At 41.8% G+C, this 21,558-nt stretch overlaps 1 long non-coding RNA gene across 2 annotated transcripts in view; it reads left to right on the forward strand.

Moving 5' to 3' along the window:
* Positions 1-21,558, forward strand: part of LOC112544327 (uncharacterized) — a 224,649-nt gene that overhangs the window by 40,347 nt on the left and 162,744 nt on the right. For both annotated transcript variants that reach the window (XR_012905779.1, XR_003087677.2), the window contains one exon: positions 18,709-18,830. This is a non-coding gene — a long non-coding RNA (uncharacterized LOC112544327). The remainder of the gene's footprint in view (positions 1-18,708; positions 18,831-21,558) is intronic.

Genomic DNA, 21,558 nt, shown 5'->3' on the forward strand with positions numbered 1-21,558 from the left:
TAAATTGAGTTTATTATCATTACACCACTTCACTCAGTTGCAAAGAATCTAGTTAGCTGACAGATGCAAACTACACCCCTGTGATTTGCATGCACCAAGACACATCATTTTCAGCTCTGTGTTAGGTAGTTGATTAAACATGGAAGGCCTGAGGATTTAATAATGGTTAGCAGAATGTATGGTTCTGGTGTGGTTCTGTTTGATGCAAAGGGGTAATGATAGATGATTGGTTTAGACTTATCAAAAACAATTTAATCACCCCTAACATTTAAAACAGAAATATAGAAAAGAAGCTATTAAGTAGGTAGAAGGAAGAAAGAGTTAAGTGTGACTATACTGTTTTTTTGTCTAATGGCAGATATGCTCCTTTTTCTGCTGGGATCTACTTTCAGCATGTAAACTTATCAGAGAGTCACAAAAAAGCATTTCCAGTTTGACAGCAGTAGCAAACGGGGGGTCTCACACCATTTGCTTGTGAACAAGATTACATATCATAAAGCTGTCACAAACTGGCACTAATTTGACAGTTTGTTGGCTCAAGAGACTCCAAGACTGCGAGTGCAGGGGATGGAAATATCTTACTGATGCCATGAGGTTCACAGTGAAGGCATTGATGAATGGGGGAGACATTTCACGGGCAACTGAAGTTGTCTTGCAAGAACAAAAAAAAGGTCCTACATTGTGTGTGGAAAAATGTGTGGCAATGGACAATGGGAAATCAGATGCCTGAATCTGGAGTGCTTTAATGTTTATGTTGGCCCATAATTTGTGGACCTTTTGTTGGCCAATTTACAGAGGACTAGCTTCATAGTGAGTCTGTATGCTTCCTTTTTTGTAGTTGGCTGGGTCTTAAAAAAAAAAAAGTGTAGTGGCTGAAATCTATTGATCAGGAGTGACAGATCAGCATTAGATTTTGTAACAGACTGATTCCTATGCCTCTCAGGACGGGCTGTGGAGGGGCAGAGAAGATGAGCGGGGAGAGAGGATACAAGATGGATGTTATGAAAAGTGGATGGGGGAAGAGAGAAGGATTAGTGGTAAGAGATTGACCACATGCATGGAGGAGAATAGGAAAAGCGGAAATTTCCTTGGTTTCAACCATGTTTTCAAGGGTCATTTCTGGCAAATGTTGAAGACCAGCTTGGAATCCATTTTGACCTGTGGAGAATGTATGCCTAAAAATATCACTTAGTTAGGGTTAGTATTGCTTTACACCAACAGACCCATATTGAATGCTAGTCCAGAAACTACACTGAATTCTATTAAAAACTCACATCTGAATTTCCTCATCTGGACTCCATCTCTTAATCTACATAGTCAATGGGCCCTTATCTTTACATACAAACAATATATATGCCCCCTAACCCCAGTGTTCTCTGGGTGCCTAAAATAAAGTAACTCAGATGATATTTTCATAAAGGTCAACAGTATCTTTGAGTTTCACATAAGTGGATTTTGTTAGTCCAGTCAAACAAGCAAATAACAGTAATCTGTTTTTAAGTAGCTGATCTATGAGTTACTTTTTTTTTTTAATACTGCTGCTCTTGTACTATGATCCTGTGTGTTAATCAATGTATTCCAGTGTGTGTTGTCTGCTCCTGTAAATTAGATAGTGACTGAATGTGCTGAGTTTAATAATATAAACTTGTTCTGAGAACAAAACAAACTCCTTTGCAAGGTGTGGTTACGTGTTTGCATACCCTAATGAAGCAACAATGATGAAGTGTATTTACATATATTGCCAAATGCATCTCTCAAACAGGAGATTTATTGCTTTGTCTGTGCCATAAAATGCTGCTTCGCCAGGGCATGTGTTGCATACCTGAGCCCTCTTGTTAGAAGCTGTTATCCTCATTCCATAGGTAGGACTTGGCCTGTGAAGGATTTTTTTTTTTACTTTGGTTATTACCCTTGTCACATTCTCTGGATTGGCTTATGACTGAGAGTGTCAACCTCAGGGAGACACCCCAAACTGTCAGAAATAATTAGATTTTACCAACTCAGTAACAAATGTGAACTCCCAGAGTGCTACAGTAGTCTTACAGTCGGGTCTTAGGCCATCCCCTTGGAGATGCCAGGTTATCTTGCCACCCAAGCAAGCTGGACAACGTGATAAATGGTCACTTACACTAAACATCACACACTGAGTTGTTTTCAGCCCCAAGAGAAAAGGCACTTACTCAAATCATAGATACCTTCGATCTCATGCTAGCGACAATGCTGGAATCCAGGCCCGTAATACACTAAGTAAAGATGTATTAACTAGGAAAAGCGAATGAGAGTTATTAACAGGTTAAAGCAAGCAACATGCACACACAAATGAGTCTGTGATTTAAAAGATGAGAGTTGTCGCAATCTGTCACGTTTAAAGTGTCGGGCTGGACTTAACCCATGTCACGTAGCATGGGGAGCTCTTTGCTTAGGTTTAGGAATCTTGGCCACTCAGGCTATGTCTAGACTGCAGGTTTCTTTCGAAAGAGCCTCTTTCGAAAGATCGCGTCTAGACTGCAGGCGGATCTTTCGAAAGAGCAATCTGCTTTTTCGAAAGAGAGCACCCAGTGAGTCTGGATGCTCTCTTTTGAAGAAGCCCTATTTACATTGAAGAACACCTTCTTTCGAAAGAGGAACTTTCGAAAGAAGGCGTTCTTCCTCGTGAAACGAGGTTTACCGCCATCGAAAGAAAAGCCGCGTTCTTTCGAAATAATTTCGAAAACGCGGCTTGAGTCTGGACGCAGGGGAAGTTTTTTCGGGAAAAGGCTACTTTTCCCGAAAAAACCCCTGAGTCTGGACACGGCCTCAGAGTCCAGACAGCATGAAGAAACTCAGTTTCTCATTGTCAGAAACTTTTATCCCCTCCACTCCAGAGCCCAAACCTGAGGAGATGAATTCATACATCGGTCTGCCCTTCCTGGAGGGAGTTTGGTCCTGTCCGTTTCATTCCTTTCTCCTTTAATGCTACATAGGTCCTTATTTGCCTTCAATTAGGCCATCTTGAGCATGTTACCGTAATTAAGACTACTTTTCCGGTTTGCTGAGTTACACAATTACAGAAGTTTACAATGCAAACACTCACTATAACTTTATACCATGTGCTATAGATAAGTGTGATCAATACATACAGCCTTCTACAAGCATTTTATATAGTCTATAAACACACTTTTATCAGCTTAACATGTATTATTTATTATGATGTTAACACACAGGTAAACAAGAACCGGTTTCCAGCTGTGCCTTTGTAAGTGTTCATAGGAATCTGGGGATGAGTTGGTCCCTGGCCTGCCAGTGTCTCAGCCCATTCCTTCAAACACATTGGCTGTGTCTACACTGGGCCACTTATTCCGGAAAATCAGCCGCTTTTCCAGAAATAAGCTGCGAGCTGTCTACACTGGCCCTGAATTTCCAGAAAAGCAACGACGCTCTACTGTACAAAATCAGCCGCTATTCCGGAAAAGCTACGCTGCTCCCGCTCGGGCATAAGTCCTTATTCTGGAACACTGTTCTGGAAAAGGGCCAGTGTAGACAGCCCAGTAGTCTTTTCCGGAAAAAAGCCCCGATCGCGAAAATGACGATCGGGGCTCTTTTCCGGAAAAGCGCATCTACATTGGCCACAGATGCTTTTCCGGAAAAAGGGCTTTTCCGGAAAAGCATCTGTGGCCAATGTAGACGCTCTTTTCCGGAAATACTTATAACGAAAACTATTCTGTTTTAAGCATTTCTGGAAATTCATGCCAGTGTAGACACAGCCATTCAGTGTATGACTGTTTAGTAAATCCAGGCGTGATTTTGAAAGAGCTTTGGTCCATTTTACAAATGGAAGAATTGTAGGATGGATAGTGAGACCCAATTCAGATGCAGGCGAAGTCCGCCCTCAGTGATGCTGATGAATGTAAGAGCGTAGAAATCATTTTGGTGCCACCGTGAGAAATGCTTAGAACAGATTAGGAGTTGGAATCTACAAAAGCTCAAAAAGCCTCAATAAAATGTATTAAGTCATAATCTTAAGCACAAAATAAATTGCTTTGTTTCACCCTGCTCAAGTGTAGGTGCAAAATTGGAGGCTTTATATATAGGAACTGAGGTTTTGGCTCAGCTCCAATGATGCACAATCAACAGTGTCTATTAGGAAGATCTCCCTGCCCCATGTGGTTAAAATGCATGTCAGTCTGTGTACATGAAAGACCAGACTTGATACTTTGATCAGAAGAAAAGCTTCAGTTAATCTGGCCAGACGTACTCAGAGGTCACTTTTAGTCAGCAAGAGTGATCAGGAGGGTCTCAAAAGTCACTTAGAGGTGGTGATCGATTTTCTTTTTCTTTCAGAGTCTGATGTGCTACTGAGAGGAACATGAAAAGGGCAAATGTTTGTACTTTATTCAGTACCTAAGAGAGTCTCTGTGTTGAAGGTACATTAAATTGGCATCAGGATTAAGGTATAATGGTACTTAAAATCAATGTTTTGCTGAATTTAAGTCCCCCTGCTCGCCTCTAAATCACCAAAGAGTGAGGGAGAATGCTCTTTCACAAGGGTTAGTCGTTAAAATTAACTTTTCCCAGTGGCATCTGACCACCATGAGCTCTGGTCTAGACGAATGAGAAGGCAAAATTCAGCAGTTATGTTACCCCTTACTTAATGGAATATCAGTTAGAGATGCTCTGTGTGTTAACTTATGACTTGACATGTGGTTCATTAATTCTCCCAAAAAAGGCAGGAATTTGGACTTTGAGGCCTTCTGCATGGCTCCTGCAATAACGGAGCAACAGACAACAAAGTCTGAGGGTACTCTCATTTACACCACTGTAAATTAGGAGTAACTGCATTAAAGACAACTTCTCATAACATATTTTTGGCCCTTCCATTTTTTAAAAAATTATAGAGATTACAATGCACACCCCGATTTTAAGCTTTGCATGAGTGTCTTTGGGTGTAAACTTGCACAAGTGAACACGAAGGCACTGGGAATAAATCTGTTGAAAGAGATCGACAGGTTCCCCTGGAGTCCAGGTACAAAAAGCAGAAATGACGTCCGTTCTGCTACAGGATGTCAAGGGCTAAAAACATGTAGATAGTATAAATCAGTGCAAGGGTGTGGGAGCTAAGAGAATAAATGCGTGAAATTAAATCCAGGCCACTGCTCTTCTACAGGATATGCTTACACTTCTGTCCATGGTGCAATGCTGCCAAGCTCAGAAAACAAGTTGTTTCTAGGTGACCACTCCAGTAAACATGGTCGCATCCTGACACCTGGTCATTCTGTAACAACAGGATCTGAATGACGCCCATTGGAAAATGCCCTGTTTACTTGTTATAAATGTCATGAGCAATAAGGGAACACAAAAGGCAGAACAGATTATTGTAGACAGCGCGCTGGGAGTGACCCTCTTCCTTTTGGAAGCAATTAGTGAATAAGTATCCCAAGTATTCCTGAGAGAGACAGCATTGGAACAGCGGGATTTACCATCTTCATGAACCCAGAGTTCCCTGCTAGTCTGCCCTGAGCTCTAGGGCACTTGGAATCAGCTACTAAATCTTTAAAATGCTTAGAAGTGAAATCAACTGCTTGATACCGGCAACTGCATAAGAGCATCTGAACCAGGAGCCAAAGTAGTTTGTAACGTCGGGATAAGGGGAACTTGATTGCAGAATGGGTAAAAGAAACAGAGCTTGGCTGGATAGTCCAGCTGGATACACTTAACTGGGACCAGCCTCACAAAAAAAAGTATTTTAAAAAACTAACATAAGGGACAGAATAATAGCGAGCTGAGGAGAAGCAAGGAAGGGGAACATACACACTGTAATTGAGGACTGCAGGGTGGTATGGAGTAAAGCAGTGGTTCTCAACCTTTTTTATACCACTGACTGGCAAACCCATTCACAAACTTTTGGCAGACTGTTAAAATGTTATCTGCATATTTGAATATTCATTATGTAAATAATGACTATGCAAATCAAATGCTATCTGTCTGTCAACCCACTCAGCCGCTGATCATGTCTTGTCACTGCATCCGTCTCCCTCCAACCCCAGAACCTTCTGACCCCATCCAACCAGCCCTGGTACTCTGTATTATTAAACCTGTCAAACCCATCATCTCATATCCTCTATATCCCACTCAGCCAATTACCTCACAAGTCTGTCTTGCCAAGACTGTCACCCAGTGCCCACCACCTCCCGCTTCCCAACACCCCTGCTGCCAACTTTCTTTTGTCAACCACCTCCATCTTGCCTGGAGCCTGTCACTATCAACACTGACATGCTGTGTCCCAGCGAACCCTGACTTAAATAGACAACCTCCCATTTCCCCAGATCCTGCCCCCAGTATCATATTTTTTCTCTTTGTAGTAAGTTCTATTAATATTACCACTCATTTAAATTAGAACCATCTTAGTGAAATGTTGTACCAGCAAAGCAAATAATTCTATTATCAAGTTCTTATATGAGCAATAATTTTTGATGAGGGCTCCCCCAAGATTTTGAAAAATGGTCAAGGATCTCACACTTCCATATTAATGGAGGAGGCGTGGGGTCTGGGATGGAGGTTGGGTATGCAAGGGAGCTTGGGGTAAGGGATTGGGCTGCAGGAGAGCATGTCGGGTCTGGGAGGGAGTTTGGGTGGAGGAGGCGGTTGTGACCTGAGGCACTGGACTGAAGTGCAGGGGTTTAGGTTATGACCTAGGACAGGAAGGGGTTGTGACTTGGGGCAGGAGACTCGGGTGCAGGGGTTTGGGTTGTGACCGTGACCAGGGAATTGGGGTGCAGGGTCTGGGAGGGGGCCTGGGGTTCAGGAGGGGGACAGAGGGTTTGGCTTATGTGGGATAGTGAGAGGAGTTTGGGGGCAGAGGTTTGGGAAGAGGGAGGGGCTGGGGTGCCAGAGGCAGGTTCTGTTCGGGAGACTTACCTGGGTGACTCCCTGACAGCAGCCCAGAACATTTTTCAGCTTCTGTGCCTGCCCCCACAGGCTGCAGGGGCCATGTGCATTGGTGAATAAGAACCTGACGGGACGGGGAAGAGTGATGCTTCACACTGCCTGTTCTTCAAACAGGCAGCACCCATTGGCCAGAAATTGACCAATAGGATTGTGCTGGGGGTGGGAGCAGTGTGTGAAGCACCTCCTCCTTCCCCCAGGCTGCGACAGCCACTTTTCTGAGCGATGTTGGGGGTGTGTGTGGAGCAAGCAGGAAGTCTGCCTGAGGCCCCTCACTGGATTCAGTAGCTTGGTGGACTGGATCCAGCCTGCGGAGAGTATTTTGCCCAGGCCCATCTTACATGGTACTTTTTGTCAGTAGATCTCAAAGTGCTTTGCAAAGGAGATCTGTGTCATTATTCCCATTTTACAGAGAGGGAAACAGAGGCACAAAATAAGGATGTGATTTGTTTAAGGGGACACAGCGGTCCAGGAGTAGAATTTTGGTCAACTGAATTACAGGCTGGTGTTGTATGCATCAGTCCACACTACCTCTCTGTATAGCTGAGAAGGGATGTAAGGTGAATTTGATTTGGGGTTTGATTTGTGTTTACTGAATAGCCTCCTTATGCTGCTGTTATAGAACGTAGTTGCCCAGGACTGAACTTAGTAGAGAAAGCTACCAAGAGTCTACCAGACAAGTACTGGATAGAGATGTCAAGTATGCACTAGTGTATAGAGGTGATAAATTCTCCTGTGTGCTCATTTTTCTCACTTTGGCTCCTTTTCCAAAGCCACTTTGCACATTTTCTGATATATTTCATCCCTCCTCACCCATAGGCCCAATGAGGGTAATGAAGATAAATTAGCTAGCTCTAACAGTGGCATTTTCATAGACACCTCAAGCAACTGGAATAGAGTCTGAGCAGGTGGAGTTATAATCCATAGTAGATATTAGCAAGGCTAGGAATAGGTTTACCAGCTGTTCTGTCTGATGTTGAGCTCCAGATCATACAGAGTCTGGCCAACGAGCAGCTACCGCTCAACCATCAGGAAGAAAGGACTTCCTCCAGAGTCCGGTGCCAGATATGAAGTGCACTAGTAAGGAAACATTATAGAAGGCACTTGTCTTCTGTTCGGTAATTGAGAGCAAAAGTATTGTAAGCATAGAAAAGGAAGGGATCAGAAAGCCCAGCATGAACCCTTACTGCTTATGGCTGGGTCTACTATTCAAACCCTAAACCCTCGAACAAGCACATAGGATGTAGAATTAGCACAATCACCCCTCTTAATAAATGCTGCCACCTTAGACGTTCATGCGCATTAGCTGTGGTTATTGCTTGCGTTAAGGATGCAATCCCAAAGAAAGTGCATAGCAATAACTTAACCATGAGGTCATGAAGTTTGGGTTATGCCACGGCAAAGACAGCATCCGAAAGAAAAGGTTCGTGACCTTGCCAAGTGCATTTGAGAAGAAGCATGTGTGACAGCCATTGGCACTGAATCTCTAGTCAGTTTTGGATGCCCAATAAGGCTCTTTGATCAAGAACCTACCTTAGTGGCAGATGAGGGCTCTCAGTTCTTTGTGGGCAGTGGGCCTTATATCTGACGTGATGTTCACGATGCTCTGCCTCAAGAATTAGCAATGCTTGTGTAACCCGCTCATGCTGTAGCGCCATGGTGTCCAACATGCTAGCCGCTAGCTGCATGAGGCTATTTGGCTGGTTGAGTGTGTCTAGTTTGCTATAGCCACTATAGTAGCTACTGCTTCAGAACTGGTTGGACACCACATCTGTAGAGGCTCATGCTCCACAGATCCCGGGTTGGTTCCCACCTGTCGGCCTTATGCTTCGAAAGCCACTTTTGTTTCCAGCCTCTCTATATAAACAATTCCCCTCTAAAAATGAATCCCTTCTAAGACACAGTCTTCAAACAGAAATAGCTCAAGAATACTGCCATACGTACTTTATTATATTTTCTCTTGTGACTTATCTTTCCACCCACCCTCCCTGCTTTCTGTTTCAATACAAGGTAAAGACACATTCTTCAGAAATTGATGGTTGCTGGACAAATATGTTTCAACATGAGGGGTAGCAGTGCAATGTGAGGCTTGAGTTAATCTTAGGCTAGCCCTGGGATGTGGGAGAGAACAATTTGCAATAGCAGTACCAGAGATGAGCAATGGCTTTCAAGACACAGCTGTGCATAGTGCATTATAAAAATGATAAGTAGAAAAATACAGAGAGGAAATAAAATGGGTCCCACCCACATCTATGGAAAGGAGAGCTAGGAGCAGCTGTGGATGGGCTTGTTCTGGCTCAATTACCACCTGCTAGAAGACCGCTCCGACTGACCCTTTAACTGAGAGTCTGAACTCGGCTAAGTCTGTGATTTCACGGTGTTCATCCAAGTGCTGTGCAAAATAAAATCCCTCAAAGGCTGCCAAATTGGAAAAGCTGTGCTGGGGAGTTTTGTTTTATCTTTTGTGCGACTCAGCCTTAAAAGAGTAGGCTAGACAGAGGTCAGAGTAATAGATCTAAACATCCCGAAAGCATTTGGGCACTCAGATCTAGGACTTTGATTGGTGTCTAATACCTAGTATCTATGTGATAGATACTGTACTTCTAAAGCATATCTCATCAGAGAACCTGCACTTAAACCATTAATTAAAATAGCCCATTGTGAGGTAGATTTATCAGAGTGTTTTATAGCCAGGTAAAATAAGGCAGTGGAATCTGGCAGAAATCACTGGGCTTAAATGTTTAAAACAGCAATGGCTGTGTTGTACGATAATTGTACAGTCAGTTGCCCTGGGCAGTTAAGTGAAGTGTGGTGTTCTTGCATTTTTCTTCATATTATTTTAAAAAGTCCCATGTATTTGATATGTCATATGCGGTGTTAGAAGATAGTTTCTAATATCCTATTTTGGCTTATGTTGTATAAAATTAAAGGATACCAAAGATTAAAAAAATATGTATTTCAAATGTCCCCTTAATTCTGTTTCTACCCACAGTACAGAAACAGGGAGGAAGATTTGAAAATTTCAATATAACTTTAATTGCTTATTATATCTATTGTCTACCATTGGGTCAGCAGTTAGAAGCAGACACTTTTTTGTGATGGACAGATAATTTACTGAAGAATGCAGTTTCAGGTTTACCAAAACTGTTCTTAAATTTGGGTCGAATTTGGTGCCTAGTTTTGGTCAAAAAAAGTAGTTTTCTCCCCTAAAATTAAGGCTTTTAGGTTTGGCATTTTCTAAACAAAATTTAGCCTTTTCATTTGAAACAACATTTTATTTTGAAATTTAGCAAGATTTAACTAACCCTCCTTTGTAAAAAGAAATCTATAATGAGTAATTACCACCCAAAACATAATCAAAACATTTAATTTTGGGATGAATGAATCATTCTGACCCATAAGGAAATGAAATGTTTAGTTCAACCTGAAACTAAATATTTTTGATTGGGCAAGAAAAACAAACACACACCCACCCACCCTGTTCAAGTTGATCCCAAACAATTTAATTTTTTTTTCAATTCAGTTGCCAAAACAAAATTATTTTATTTTTCCAGCTCTATCAGCAGTGACTAGACCTTTCAATTTCAGTCTTTCTATTCTTTCTTAGTCCCATGCTCTTTTGTTTTGCCTTCCATCGCACAAAAAAATTGTAACTGAAAAGTATCATAAACGTCTGTATTTGAGAAATTTCCTCCTACCCCAATCAAAGCAAAATTTTGGTCCAAATTTACTCAACAGTGTACCTTTTAATATATGATATGTCTGACTTGAGAGCGTAAGCAAAAGATTGAACCAAATTCATCCCTGCCATAACTCATTAAGTTCATTGGTGTAATGGCTGGGACGAGCTTGTCCCAGTAAGTTTATATGCAAGTTGGCAATCTGGGATACATAATTATATTTATTATAAAAGTGGCTATTCAGGCACTTAATTTTCATTTTAATGCTAGACATTTATTCCAAAAATCCATCCTAATTTCATTGCTAGGCTGTAGCCAAGGACAGTATCAACCTTTGGACTAAAGGATGGGGGTAAAATATGATGGCAATACATTGAAAGCCTCTGCAGTCTAAATACCCTAGACGAACATTTCAATTACAGTACAGACTGGCTACCCTCTGGCACAGTTAATCCTCTCTAATGGCATACCAGTGCTGGCATGTTGGCCGTTTGTGATCAGTCCCATAGGATCACCCTTCTCTGTCTCAGCTCCTTTAGAATTTGAGGGACAATTTCTTCTTGCCTTCCATTTGAAGATGAATGTTCTACTTTGGCCTGCTTCGGACACCAGCTTTAAGCAATGGGGTTTCATCCAGGATGATGAATGCTCACAGCTGAATGACAGCTAGGCCTGGGTGATACCTGCCTATTTTAATGGTACCAAAGGGAGAGACTGGGTTGTGACCTGAAGGGGAATGTGGATAAAAAGGTTTCTGACTGAGCTAGGTTCCACTCTTTGGTTGGCCTCTTACTTTTCGTGTGTTTCTCCACAAGCCTCCACACTTGAGGAATTTCAGCACCGGCGCTTTGTCTTGTAATGTGTCTGCTGCTCTGTTGGGATGGCACTTCCCCTTCATGCAACTGACCGAAGCTTCAAGGTCTCCCAAGATCCACCAGAGTCTCCGCCCGGTGTTTTCTCATGGCCGTGTGTCCACTCCCAGCAAATCTTCTGTCTCGTCGGGGGCAAAGCTGTGGAGCAGAAAAACCAAACGGCCTGCCGGCCTGCTGATTGGGGGTGGGGTAACTGCCTCAGGGCCTGGCAATTCAAAAGAGCCCGGGGCTCCTGGCTCCCACCGCTGCTACCGTGACAGTGGCCAGATCATCAGGGCCTTAAATGACTGCTGGAGTGCAGTGTGGCACACTACAGGCAGCCCTGAGGGCTGGCTGGGGGTGGGATATGGCGCTCACCAAGTGACGCCGAGAGCTGGCTGCTCTGAGCCCCGCCCTTCCTCTTGAGGTCCCGCCCCTTCCTGGAGTGCAGAACCACCTTGCCCAGGGTCCCAGCAAAGCTGTAGACTCCCCCTGTCTGTATGAATGTTCTTAGGATTGATCAGCACCCATTGGCAGCTGGGCTCTTGTCCCTCTCTACACATCTGTATAGAGCTGTAACAGAAGTACCTTTGCTGGGTGGTAGGCAGTTGGAGGAGCATACCCTAGAGCTGCCATGCTATGTCTGCCTGGACCAGAGCTGCTGCTTTTGACTCCCTTCCAGTCATGGTAACTGAGGAGAAAAAATCTGGTTTATAGTAAATTGGCTCAGTGGCCAAAAAGAGGGTGGGGCAGGGCAGATAAAAAGTTTTAAACCATAGCAGCATTATTAAGCCAAAGGAATAGAGGCTCGACTTGAATAGTTTTGCAGTCCAAAGATGTGACTTGAACTGGAGTACTTCTGCAGATCTGGATTCTTTATATCACAGTCAGTGATTAGGTTGTATCATGATTTGATTAGTCTTGTTGATGGCCAAGTGGTTACATTGCTAATGAGCCAAACTCAACAAAATGTGAAACTACAAAATGTAGAATGATGAAATTATCAGATTTTGCATGTGCTTGAATGTACTCTGTGTATAATGCGTACATACATCTGGAGTATAGGATGGTTTTAGGCCATGTAAAGAATCTTATTTGCATGAGTTTAAGAGAGCTACATGATTTATGAGACCTGACAAATTGTTTCCTCCATTTCTTTCCATCTTTAAAATAGCTATTTTAAAGCATTAATATCTATAACTAAACTTTGTTGCCATAATATTGCTAAAACGGGGGGGGAAATAAATGAGACCATATTCACAACTTGTCCAATTTTTTGTATTCCTTTTAAAATAGAGATCAACTGAGGAGATTTTCTTTGAATCTGGATTAATATTTGATCAAGGGTAGGATCTGGGAACAAGGCATATGGGGAGCAAGAGAACATAAGAATGGACATACTGGGTCAGAGAAAAGGTCCCCCTAACCCAGAATCCTGTCTTCTGACAGTGGCCAGGTGGCCAGAGGGAATGAACAGATCTGGCAATTATCGTGTGATCCATTTCCTGTTGGCCTTTCCCCTCCTTGGCAAAGAAAGGCTGCCCACCCTGGCCAATAGTCATTCATGACCTATCCGCCATGAATGTATGTAGTTCTTTTTTGAACCCTCTTCAAGTCTTGGCCTTCACAACATCCTCTGACAGGGAGTTCCACAGGTTGACTGTGTGCTGCCTATTAATTTCATTTGGTGACCCTTAGTTCTTATGTTATGGGAAGGAGCAAATAACTTTTCCTTATTTACTTTTTGTACACTAGTCATGATTTTATACACCCCGCCCCCTTAGTCATCTCTTTTCCAAGCTGAAAACCCCAGTCTTATTAATAATCTCTCCTTAGATGGCTGCCATTCCATACCCCTAATTATTTTTGTTGTCTTTTCTGAACTTTTTCCGATATATCTTTTTGAGAAGAGTATTCAAGATGTATTCAAGATGTGGACCTACCATAAAGAGGCAATTTATATGAGATATGATATTTATGTGGAGGTAATATGATATTTTCTGTCATCTTTATCCTTTTTTTAATGATTCCCAACATTCTACAGGTTGGACCTCCCTGGACCAACATGGTTGGGACCTGACTGGTCCTGAACAACAGAATTTTCCAGACCAAGGGAGGTGTCACCAGACTCTGGCCCCCGCTACTCTCTCTCCCACTCGGCTACTGTTGGGTTCTCCAGCTCCGCACGGTCATGGGCTGCCACAGACGGCCGGGCTTCTCTGGCCCCCCAACCCTGCACTGCTGTGGGCACCCAGGCTTTTCCAATCCCTGACTCCACACTACCATGGGCACCTGGGCTTCTGTGGCTGTTATCCCCGTGCTGCCAAGGACACCTAGGGTTCCCCAGCCTCTGGCTCTGTGTTGCTGCAGGCTGTTGAGGTTCTCCAGTCCCTGGCCCCAGCACTGCTGTGGGGCTCCTCCAGCCCCACTGTCCCTGGCTCCAGCTGGGCTGCTGGCCCTCCTGTCATTAGGCTCTGGGGCAGTGTTCCTTCTAAGCTGCAGCAGCTCAGCTTCACAGGTAATTAATCAGCCCGGCCCAGTCAGTCAGCTCCATGCAGGGAGCCCTGAGCCTCTGACTAGGCGGGGCTGATTAATCACCTGTGAAGCTGTGCTGCTGTGCAGCTTAGAGGGAACACAGCTCTGGGGCTCTCTGGTCCAGGAGCATCCGTGGTCCTGCCAGACCACAAATGTTGCCGGACCAGAGAGTACTAGTATTCAGAGGTGCAATGTGTATTTGGTTTTTTGACTGTTGCAGCACACTGAGAGGATGTTTTCAGAGAGCACAGATGTTTTCAATTACCACTCATTCACTGACTCTTAAGATGTCTTGACTGAGTGGCAACAGCTAATTTAGACCCCATCATTTTATTTGTATAGTTGGGATTATGTTTTCCAATATAAGTTACTTTGCATTTATCAACTGTGAATTTCATCTGCTATTTTGTTGCCTGCTCACCAAGTTTTGTGAGATCCTTCACAATCTGATGTGAACTTAACTTTCTTGGTCAGTTTTGTATCATCTGCAGATTTTGCCACCTCACTGAGTACCCCTTTCTCCAGGTCATTTATGAATATGTTGAGTGGGATTGTTCCCAGTACAGACTCCTGGGGGACAGTGCTAGTTAACGTCTCTCCATTCTAAAAATTGGCCACCAACTCCTTGTTTCCTGTCTTTTAACCAGTTACCAATACATTGAGAGGGTCTTCCCTCTTAAGAGCCTTTGGTGAGGGAACTTGTCAAAGGCTTTGTGAAAATGTAAGTATACTAACTCCACTAGATCCCCTTGTCCACATGCTTATTGACACCCCTCAAAGAATTCTAGTAGATTGGTGAGGCATGATTTCCCTTCACAAAAACCAGGTTGACCCTTCCACAACAAATTATGTTTGTGTATGTGTCTGACAATTTTGTTCCTTACTATAGTTTCAACCAGTTTCCGAAGTACTAAAATTAGATTTTTCTGGCCTAGGTAGTAAGAAGAGAGCCTTAAATATAAGCCAATGTATCACAAGGCCTGGTCTGAGGCCTAGGTGAATTTAGTCAAAACTTTGCTAATATAAATCAATAATATAATATAAACTTTGCTGAGCTGTGAGGAAAAGGCAGGCCTTGCTCATGGAATCTGCCAAGAACAGAGCAGATATTGCAGAAACACATATGCTTAAGAGGTACTAGGCACAAATCACATAAACACATTCTAAAAAGGTTGTACCACAAAACATCTTTACAAAATCTCTTGATATTAACACTCTCCCTCCCCAGATACCCTGAGCTTGGGTCAGTGTACTGTATTCCTGTTAACAGCAAAATGGATAGCGATGTTTTGATTGAACTACCATATACAATATAATCTGTGATACCCAGGTATGTCAGAGGGTGGTACACTGATACATCAGAAGTGATGCGTAACTTGTTTGTAATGTGCTGCTGGTGGGTATACCTGCATGCAGGCCAATGTCCAGAATTATTTCTAGTATTTTTTGTGCTTCCATTCTGCTTGCTTGTTTTCAGTTTCCCTCTTTTTGTTGGAGGACTTTGGTGAAATCTGTGGAAGATTTGGATGACAACAGCACAGGATGCTAAAATTTTAGCTTCTACTCTTCCAGAATTTACTTGTAGAATAAGAGTAATATTGAGTGTTAGCCTTATTTGAGATCTAGGAATTGTAGCTAATATACCCATTTTCTTACTGGAAAATATATGTATAAATGAAAGAAGAAAACTCTTTATTTTAAAGTTACCAAATCAACTAGTTGCTATTTCTTCTCAGTATCAACTGTGAGTGACAAGGATACAGAGAATGTGGGGGCAACACTTAAATTTCCGGTTTAAAGGCCTGTACCCCTAATAATTATATACAGTAGCAGTGATAGTCCATTGATACATTGTCAAATGCATGTGGAATGGTGGACGGTGTAATGGTTAATTTTGCCAACCTACTCTTATAGCCTGATTGCAACTAACAACTGGATCTGACTTCTTTGAAGGCTTCTCATTACTCTCCATTTCCTCAGGAAATTCTTCCATGGTTTAACGGATGAGTACTGCTGGTATCAATCCACCTGTATAACACATTTCCTGTCTAGATGCAAACATCAGTTTATGCCTAGATTTTAAATCTGAAAACATATAATCAGACAATAATCAATTGGTTCTTTCATTTCCCCCTCTACCAGATCTTTTAACCTGGGGATAAACCCATTTGCCAAATTGCTTTTACAGGAATTAAGCTTTCCTGTTCACTAGTTTTACTTAAATGAACTAAGAGCAAATGCTCAACCACAAGTTACTCGGCTGAAGAAAATTCCTTAGTTCAGCTTTTAGTTAGGGAAGTTTTCCTTTTTTTCCACATTCCCTTGCAGGAATCCAGTTAAAAAACATAATAATAATCTTCCAATCCAAACTTCCCTCTTGTACCAGAATGAAACGTTCAAGAAAAGAACATTTTTCTTTTAAACTTTTGGCATCTGCATTTTTCTTATGCTGAGGTAGTTAATTGCTTGAAGGGAAAAGGCAATTTTGAAGGGATAGAAGACTGTCAGGTGTTTCCTAAGGCACTATGTTTTTACTGTGTGAAGAGGAAATGGTTAATGCAAACAATCCGTCTCAACTCATCAACCGTTTTATTATGAAGACTTTTTATTAAATACTCGTAATGTTGATTGATAGTAACCATTAGGTCTCCCTTCACCGATTCATTGCAAAGCAGCAAAATGGGATGTCTCCTTGCAGCATGCAATTAACAACAAAATTTAAGCTCCTTTTCAATTATTTTAACCTATCCTCTGATTCACCACACTGAATTTCAAATTACCTTGCCTCATTGTAATTTTTAGGAGAGGAACAAACTTTTCCTTGAAAATCTTCATCAGAGATCATTCACTTTGAGTCTCTTCTGCTCCCCATAGTAAACCCTAATTTTCTTTTTGCCTAGGGCACAAAATTACATATGGTGGCAAGTAGACTTCAGTAAGACTATGTGGAACATTTTTTTCCTCCCAAACTAAAGCTGTGATATCTAGATGTTTGTGGAAGTGAATAGAGTCATTATCCATTCCCCAAAGTCTCAAGAGTCCTGCAGACAAGGAAGGTGCTAAGAAGAAAGTCTGGTGGGCCGTGTATATTCCTAGCATTCCCCAGAACCTCAGGCGCTTTGCCTTATGGAGAGGAGAAACCTCTGAAAGATGTGTGCAGCAGGAGTAACATAATGACCCAGGCAGCCTTTTCTATGTGATGGACTCAGCATTTGTTCAACGACGTGTCAGAGACTCTGTACTGCTAATCAACAGATTCTCTCTTAGCTCCAGTGGTAAGGCTTGTGCTTGTGATGCAAGGAGAGTTGTTTGACCCCTTGTGTCTTAGTGATTTCCTTAGTGTGCTGCGTAGAGACAACTGTGAAGTCCTGCATGGCCATGAATTTATAAATGATGCAAATGGGCCCCCACACATCCTGAAAACCTCCAGTTTGGGTAGCCTCTTGTAAAACTTGAGGCATCTATTGTCACTAGCCACACTTGAAGATCTTCATATGCACATGGGTTAAATTGGGGGTTCTCAAATGTCATTGCGCTGCAACCCCCTTCTGACAACAAACATTACTACATGACCCCCAAAGGATGGGGGGGACCAACATCTGAGCATGTCCAAACCCTGTTTGGTGGGGAATGTTGGTGGTAGGGGAAAAGCCCAAGCGCCACCATCCTGGGGTGGGGCGGTACCCTGAGTGCCACCACCTACAGCTGAAGCTTTCGGGCTTTTGCTTCATCCACGGTGGTGGTGTGTGGGCTTACTGAGTGTTCTGCTTCATTTTACATATTTTTATTTAATTCCCAGCTTTTAATCTATTCATCTAAACAGAAATATTCACAATATTCCTGTACACAATTAGACCTAGATAGACATTTTCACTCTCACTCGTGCTAGTGTTGACACCAAAATAATTCTGGTTCCAGGTGGCGGGACTCAGACTTTGTGTTGAGCCCTGGCCCCCAGCAAGTGTAATGCCAGCCCTGGTGACCCCATTAAAATGGGCTTGTGACCCACTTTGGGGTTCCAACCCACAGTTTTAGAGAAATTTTGCTGAATTATTAGTAGAACTGGTCAGATTGTGTAAAATGTTGTTTAAAAATGCATTTGAAATGTGGTGGAAAAATTTCACGAATAATGAATCTGAATATTATTGAGCAATCTAAAGAGTTGGTTGAGTAATGAAAATGTATTCAGAAGTAATTTATTTGACAATGATAGTTGGAAATGTATCAAATACATTATTGAATATTATTAATCCAGCTCTAGTTCTTATATTAAAGATTCCAAGGCTGTCACTTGTTTTGTGAGGCTGTTGCTTGTCGCCTGCCGCCCAACCTGGACCGTTCCCTGGAAGGAAAAATGAGAGATCATTTGCAGTAAAATATGGTGAAAATACCCAGCAATCCTACTGTTCGATTTCACTCAGCCTTCTCTGGAAGGCTGTGCTTTCATGGTACATTAATTCTGAATGTAATTGAATGTTGTCATCTCTGTGCCATTTCACTGCAGGGAGCAAGTCTGAAAAATAGCAAAGCTTTAGTTTATGGACTAGAGAAAGATGTTGGCAATTTCTTTATACACTGAAGGAGCCATTCTTCTTTTAACAAATATTCCCAGATAGTACACGATCTGACCAATTAAAAGCTAACATACAAAGGAGTCAATATCGTGCTTCTATATTAATTCACAGTGTGCTATAAAATGTACATCTATATCTCTGCAACAGGTTCTGTGTATAAAACACGGCTCGTTGACAGCTAGTCACTGAAGACAGGCAGATTGGCATGCTCAGCTGCTGGAATCCAGTCGTCATCTGAGAATTTCAGCTTTCTTTGAAGAAAAAAAAAGGTATGTTTCTAGTATTCTTGGTTGCATGGAAAAGCTTGAAAATATGAATGCTAAAAGCTTGGACCCCAGAACACAAATAACAGGGACCTCAAATACATTTAAAATGTTATGGATTTTGCAAGGCCTAATTCATGGTGTCTGAACATTTGTGCTTGGCTTTTCCAGTCTCTTGACAAGGATGTCGACAGATATTAATATCCTTTGAGATAAGAAAGTTTAGATGGTCACATGCAATCAAATGTAAGTCCCTTAAATGTGGCTGGTTGCTGCCTCTTGCATTGCAGTTTGCTTAGGCTACATCTCAGGCTTCTTGTGCAAGAGAGCGTCCACACTGCAAAAGTGCATCGAAAAAACGATGCGCTGGACACCATCTTGCATGTAAGCAATGATTGCTATGGACAGAATGGCCACCAGGGCACGTGTGCTTTTTCCTTTTCCCTCCTCTTCCCAAAAAAATTCCCGCTTCCCCATCCACACATGCCTTTTTGCGAAAAAGCTCTTTCTCAAAAAGGCTTCTTCCTCGTAGAACGAGGATTGCCAATCGCACAAAAAGCCCTCTTTCCTTTCAATTTACTGTCAAAAGAACGTGCCTGCAGTCATTTTTCCAACAAAACTCTGTAGTCTAGACTGAGAGGAGTGTTTCAAAGCTCATTTGAAATCAGATTATGAAAGTGCACCAGAGAGGTGATTCCAGAAGGAAGCCCTGCCCCGGCACAATGCACGAGCTATGGCCAGATTCACAAGAATCAACATATCTGAAGATAAATGAACATTTTGATGTTGAGCTGAGTTTGGTTTCCTTCCGTTTGTTGTCCAGATATTAAATAGATAAAACTGCATCACAGGACAAAGGTTGACTCAGGCAGAACCCTTATGAGAGTTATTTCTGTTAGATAAATTGGTGACCCAAAGGGTATGGAGCGGATATGTATAGTTGATCTGCTAAACTGTTGATCTGTGATTTAACACTTTTCAAACAGCAAGACAACTTGGGTGTCTGAATGTTCTGCTTAATTTTAGTTTTTTTTAAATTCTTCAGCTTTTAATATATTTCTGATCCCAAATATTCACAATATTCCTGTACACAATTAGACTTAGGTAGACATTTGCTCTCCCTCCCACTAGTATTAGTGTTGACATCAAATGATTTTGAACCAAGGATTTGAGGAAAGTCTGGAATTGGATGCAGACTTTTGGATCCAGACTTCTGGAATTGGATGCAGGAAACTGGGATGCTAACAGATTCCAAACATGTATGTCCAGTTAACCTAGCATTGCAAAATTGTCATGCAAAACTTGCTCATTTATCATCCACAACCATGCTAGTAAAAGACAATGCAATTACTCATAATATTTCTTTCTGCCCCAAGTGAATGGATAATTAGAATTTAGTAAGGCTGATATCACAGCAAGGAAGGGTGAAATCCTGACCCTACAGAAGCTAATGGCTCCAGGACGTCACATTAGAATTTTCTCATTGGAAGATGTATCGGGGAGGATTGGCCACACACTGACCAAGAGGGGGAGGAGCCCCTCCCAGAGCCTCACTAGCTTACAGAAGGACTTATGAAAGATCTCTATACCCTCTGGAAACCACTTCCCATTCAATCAGCCACTGAAGCTCTTAAATGGTCCTCCCCCCATGCATATTTTTGCCACTTCGGAGTAAGACTGTTTCATAGCCCAGATCAAATTTCTTTAAAAAATTGCATAGTAGGGAGTAGTTTGGGTCCTTATTTGAATTTTAATTAACACTTTAAAATGTGAAGCTAGAATGCCCGATGATTGTACAGGGCTGGCCACTAAAAATAAATTGCTTCCACTGGTGAAAGCGAAAGTTTTAGGCTTTTCAAACATATAAAGCATTTGTGAGACAGCACAGATGCATGGTGCTGAAAAATCTGGAATCTCACTTTATTTTGGGGAGGGGGCATGAAGAATTTTTGATAGGGACATACCTACTCTCAGACTCCCATGTTCTGAAAGCTTAAACATTCTGAAAGTTTACCACTATCCAATCACATATGCATTTCCCCAACCCAACCAAATTAATATGGGATATCAAGGAGTCCCATTAGAACCAATAGTTTTGGTCCCCTACCCAAAATGGTTACTTCTGAAAATAGCCATGCTAGTAAATCAAGGTATGGCAAATTACCAAAGTATTTTCCCCTTGATTATAACAAGATCTTAGATTTGAACTAAGATCTTATTGTCACCAGTTTTAATGATCTCCATGCAAATAATATACAAGCACACAGATGTATTTTTTTTTTTAGAATTTTTAGAATTGTTTTATTTTGCTAGGGCAATTTCTGAAAAAGACATTAATTTGTGCTTTTTTAGCTGTTCATTTAGAGAGTATTAAAAACACCCAAAATGCAATATTGACAGTTTGAAAAAAAAATGTACCACTTTCTGTTTGAAACTTCATGAAATAATATACTAAAGTTTACCAGATATAGAAATGCTATGTTACAGAATGATCTTCTGTGCCATTATTTTAATTTGCTTTATTAAAATACAATTTACTTTCGTATGGTAACTCCAGGTATGTAGTACATGTGCTTTTTAAAAATACACATGGCAAGTAATGAGGCTGTGAATAGTAATATAACATTTGTTGCTTGCTACCACATGGGTGCATTTCCACAGGCAGTTTGACTTTCTGCATGTCTAATGTATATATCAGAGCTTCCTTAACCTCCCCAGCTGGAATTATGGGTTG

Source organism: Pelodiscus sinensis, chromosome 8 (assembly GCF_049634645.1).
Source record: "Pelodiscus sinensis isolate JC-2024 chromosome 8, ASM4963464v1, whole genome shotgun sequence".
Taxonomy (NCBI): Eukaryota; Metazoa; Chordata; order Testudines; family Trionychidae; genus Pelodiscus; species Pelodiscus sinensis.